At 55.1% G+C, this 5,215-nt stretch overlaps 1 long non-coding RNA gene across 2 annotated transcripts; it reads left to right on the top strand.

The window, feature by feature from the left end:
- Window positions 1-209: 209 nt before the first annotated feature.
- On the top strand, window positions 210-3,403 carry LOC137306786 (uncharacterized). Of its 2 annotated transcripts, none has more exons than XR_010958936.1 (2): window positions 210-1,237; window positions 1,303-3,403. It is a non-coding gene; the product is annotated as an uncharacterized lncRNA (long non-coding RNA). The 2 variants fall into 2 exon arrangements; XR_010958937.1 differs by having other exon boundaries at window positions 1,367-3,403.
- The last annotated feature ends 1,812 nt before the right edge of the window (window positions 3,404-5,215 follow it).

Consider the following 5,215-nt stretch of genomic DNA (forward strand, 5'->3'; position numbering starts at 1 on the left):
TAGATACAGAGTAAAGCTCCCTCTACACTGTCCCATCAAACACTCCCAGGGTCAGGTCCAGGGTTAGATACAGAGTAAAGCTCCCTCTACACTGTCCCATCAAACACTCCCAGGGCAGGTACAGGGTTAGATACAGAGTAAAGCTCCCTCTACACTGTCCCATCAAACACTCCCAGGGCAGGTACAGGGTTAGATACAGAGTAAAGCTCCCTCTACACTGTCCCATCAAACACTCCCAGGGCAGGTACAGGGTTAGATACAGAGTAAAGCTCCCTCTACACTGTCCCATCAAACACTCCCAGGACAGGTACAGGGTTAGATACAGAGTAAAGCTCCCTCTACACTGTCCCATCAAACACTCCCAGGGCAGGTACAGGGTTAGATACAGAGTAAAGCTCCCTCTACACTGTCCCATCAAACACTCCCAGGGGCAGGTACAGGGTTAGATACAGAGTAAAGCTCCCTCTACACTGTCCCGTCAAACACTCCCAGGGTCAGGTACAGGGTTAGATACAGAGTAAAGCTCCCTCTACACTGTCCCGTCAAACACTCCCAGGGGCAGGTACAGGGTTAGATACAGAGTAAAGCTCCCTCTACACTGTCCCCATCAAACATTCCCAGGGCAGGTACAGGGTTAGATACAGAGTAAAGCTCCCTCTGCACTGTCCCATCAAACACTCCCAGGGCAGGTGCAGCACGGGTTTGATGCTGTTAACACTGCAGTATGAACTATACTGGGTTGGGGGGGGGGGATTAACCCTTTAACTCCCCGCTCTCTAGTTAGTGAGACATTGGGTGGAGTTATTCCCACCCTCGATCAGTTTGTAGCAGGTTCCCCGACCTGGAGCAAAAGGCCGGCATTTCCCCTCCCGAAGATCTCTCTCTTGTACCTTTCTACAAGTGCCAACTGTGCTCTGGTCCCTCACCCCAAGTGTTAGCCGGGTGTTCGACCATGAGGGGAGGGGGAGGTGTCTGAGAGAGGGAGAGAGAGATCACTCTGCCTTGAAACAGCCCCGATTAGGTTCAGTAATGGAGAAAGATTTCTATTTGGCCTGCTCGTGGGGAGGGGGGTGGTCCTGCTTTTGTTTTGAGGGGAACGGGGATCGAGAATGGTGGGACATCTAACTCCCCTGGGTGGGGCCACCTTGTGATATTACAGCCGGAGAGGGGGGGGCGAGGACAGTGGATTGGGTGGGTCTGTCGTTAGAGGGTTAATCCCCTCTCCCTGTGTGAACAGGTGGGTCTGTCGTCACTCTGTAACTGCGCTGGGTTAGGGGGTTAATCCCCTCCCTGTGTGAACAGGTGGTGTATCGTCACTCTGTAACTGTGCTGGGTTAGGGGGTTAATCCCCTCCCTGTGTGAACAGGTGGTGTATCGTCACTCTGTAACTGTGCTGGGTTAGGGGGTTAATCCCCTCTCCCTGTGTGAACAGGTGGGTCTGTCGTCACTCTGTAACTGCGCTGGGTTAGGGGGTTAATCCCCTCCCTGTGTGAACAGGTGGGTCTGTCGTCACTCTGTAACTGTGCTGGGTTAGGGGGTTAATCCCCCCTCCCTGTGTGAACAGGTGGTCTGTCGTCACTCTGTAACTGTGCTGGGTTAGGGGGTTAATCCCCTCCCTGTGTGAACAGGTGGTGTATCGTCACTCTGTAACTGTGCTGGGTTAGGGGGTTAATCCCCACTCCCTGTGTGAACAGGTGGGTCTGTCGTCACTCTGTAACTGTGCTGGGTTAGGGGGTTAATCCCCTCTCCCTGTGTGAACAGGTGGTGTATCGTCACTCTGTAACTGTGCTGGGTTAGGGGGTTAATCCCCTCTCCCTGTGTGAACAGGTGGTGTATCGTCACTCTGTAACTGCGCTGGGTTAGGGGGTTAATCCCCCCTCCCTGTGTGAACAGGTGGTGTATCGTCACTCTGTAACTGTGCTGGGTTAGGGGGTTAATCCCCTCTCCCTGTGTGAACAGGTGGTGTATCGTCACTCTGTAACTGCGCTGGGTTAGGGGGTTAATCCCCCCTCCCTGTGTGAACAGATGGGTCTGTCGTCACTCTGTAACTGCGCTGGGTTAGGGGGTTAATCCCCCCTCCCTGTGTGAACAGGTGGTGTATCGTCACTCTGTAACTGTGCTGGGTTAGGGGGTTAATCCCCTCTCCCTGTGTGAACAGGTGGTGTATCGTCACTCTGTAACTGTGCTGGGTTAGGGGGTTAATCCCCTCTCCCTGTGTGAACAGGTGGTGTATCGTCACTCTGTAACTGTGCTGGGTTAGGGGGTTAATCCCCTCTCCCTGTGTGAACAGGTGGTGTATCGTCACTCTGTAACTGTGCTGGGTTAGGGGGTTAATCCCCTCTCCCTGTGTGAACAGGTGGTGTATCGTCACTCTGTAACTGGGCTGGGTTAGGGGGTTAATCCCCCCTCCCTGTGTGAACAGGTGGGTCTGTCGTCACTCTGTAACTGGGCTGGGTTAGGGGGTTAATCCCCTCTCCCTGTGTGAACAGGTGGGTCTGTCGTCACTGTAACTGGGCTGGGTTAGGGGGTTAATCCCCCCTCCCTGTGTGAACAGGTGGTCTGTCGTCACTCTGTAACTGGGCTGGGTTAGGGGGTTAATCCCCTCTCCCTGTGTGAACAGGTGGGTCTGTCGTCACTCTGTAACTGGGCTGGGTTAGGGGGTTAATCCCCTCTCCCTGTGTGAACAGGTGGGTCTGTCGTCACTCTGTAACTGGGCTGGGTTAGGGGGTTAATCCCCTCTCCCTGTGTGAACAGGTGGGTCTGTCGTCACTCTGTAACTGGGCTGGGTTAGGGGGTTAATCCCCTCTCCCTGTGTGAACAGGTGGGTCTGTCGTCACTCTGTAACTGGGCTGGGTTAGGGGGTTAATCCCCCCTCCCTGTGTGAACAGCCCCAGTGTCCCGAGTAAGCAGGACGAGATAAGACAGTCGGGCGGGATGGGGTCGGGTCAGTTGCTCGTCTGTACGGTGCTCAGAGATCCAGCAACACTTAAGAGTCGGACTGCGACCTGTCCTTAGCTGCGATGTATCTCCGGCGATGGGACAGATGGCCCGAATCTTCTCCCCTTGCCCCTGGGGCCTGCCTGAGTCGGTCGATCGATCGATTGTACATATCTATCTGACTGCCGGTGGCTGCGATGTGCATCGCTTGTAAGTTGCACTGTTTGCACTGATCTATCCTCTGCTCATTACTCTGTATATTAAGCATTGAGCGCGGCGGGGGAACGCCTGATTTTGGAGAGGGTGGCGGGCGGGTGCGCTGTCTGGGCGTCTCGAGTCACCGTTCGATGGTGATGGGGACGGGACTTTCCTGTTTGGGGGGAGGGGGGCTTTGCCTGGCCAGCTTCCCGCGCCCCTCACCATCTCCGTCTGGCTTTGAAAAGAATCAAATAAAATATTTAAATAAGACGAGGTTAACTGTGTGCTGTCTCCATCCTGACTGATTCTCTGCTTAACCTGGCTTTCCTGCCCCCCCCGCCCCCCCCCTCCAAATCACTGATTGATTGTGTGAGGCCCCACCTGCTGTGGGACTGAGCCCCTTCCCCCGACAGAGCAGGAACGGCCTGAGCCATGACCTCACCCGGGGCCTCAGTGTTCCCCCTCCCCAGATTAAGGAGGGGATGAATCAGCCGGGGTTCCTGCTGCCCACAGACGACCCCACCTTGCTGGGAAGTGGATATGAGGCGAGGACAGGAGCAGGCAGGTTCCTGATGCTTCCCCACCCCTCGGTCGAATAGCCGGCGACACTCCCCTCCCGGGCTCGGGCGCGCAGAACGGCCCACTTGGTCCCGGGAGGCAGTCGTGATTGGTGAAGTCGGGGGGGGGCGGGGGGGGGGGGGAAGAGGCAGAACGTGCGAGAGGGGGCGAGACACCCACCAGGAGAGGGCGCGTCACCAAGGCAGCAAAAAGCCCCCCTCCCTCCCCCCATGGTCGAGCAGCTGGCAGCCCACCTCCCGTCGATCTTACGGAGCACTTTTCCCCCGCCCCTTGGAATGTGGGTCAGGAGCGGCCCCATAGTGACCGGTGCCTCTGCAGCAACAAGAGAGAGTCTCAGCACAGGGCGTCGCACTCCAGGCTCGGTGAGTATCTCCCTGCTCACGTGCCCAGATTTTGACCCCCCCCTGACCGCCTCCTCGTAGAATCTTACAGCACAGGAGCAGGCCATTCGGCCCATCGTGCCTGTGCGGACTCTTTGAAAGAGTCCCAATCAGTCCCGCTCCCCCCTGCACATTTTTCCCTTCAAGTATTTATCCGATTCCCTTTTGAAAGTTACTATTGAATCTGCTTCCACCGCCCTTTCAGGCAGTGAATTCCAGATCAGAACAACTCGCTGCGTAAATAAACATTCTCCTCATCTCCCCCTCTGGTTCTTTTCCCAATTACCTTAAATCTGTGTCCTCTGGTTCCCGACCCTCCTGCCACTGGAAACGGTTTCTCCTTATTTACTGTATCAAAACTCCTCATGATTTTGAACATGATTTCCCAGTCACTATCTCTAACACCTGTACGGCCTCTTAAATGTTAGTTACCAAGATTGTACACTAGGACTATTAAGAGCCATGCACTGGGAAGACCAGACAGGAGGGAATCGTTCCCCTTTACCCACTGTGTACTGTCCATGTATAGGAGCTGACACTGAGACACACACGGGGCCGTACAGTCCCAGACAGGAGTGAATCGTTCCCTTTTACCCACTGTGTACTGTACAATGTACAGGAGCTGACACTGAGACACACACGGGCCGTACAGTCTCAGACCGGAGTGAATCGTTCCCTTTTACCCACTGTGTACTGTCCATGTACAGGAGCTGACACTGAGACACACACGGGGCCGTACAGTCCCAGACAGGAGTGAATCGTTCCCTTTTACCCACTGTGTACTGTCCATGTACAGGAGCTGACACTGAGACACACACGGGGCCGTACAGTACCAGACAGGAGTGAATCGTCCCCTTTTACCCACTGTGTACTGTCCATGTACAGGAGCTGACACTGAGACACACACGGGGCCGTACAGTCCCAGACAGGAGTGAATCGTTCCCTTTTACCCACTGTGTACTGTACAATGTACAGGAGCTGACACTGAGACACACACGGGCCGTACAGTCCCAGACAGGAGTGAATCGTTCCCTTTTACCCACTGTGTACTGTCCAATGTACAGGAGCTGACACTGAGACACACACGGGGCCGTACGGTCCCAGACAGGAGTGAATCGTTC

The sequence above is a fragment of the Heptranchias perlo genome, chromosome 45 (genome assembly GCF_035084215.1).
Source record: "Heptranchias perlo isolate sHepPer1 chromosome 45, sHepPer1.hap1, whole genome shotgun sequence".
Classification (NCBI taxonomy): domain Eukaryota; kingdom Metazoa; phylum Chordata; class Chondrichthyes; order Hexanchiformes; family Hexanchidae; genus Heptranchias; species Heptranchias perlo.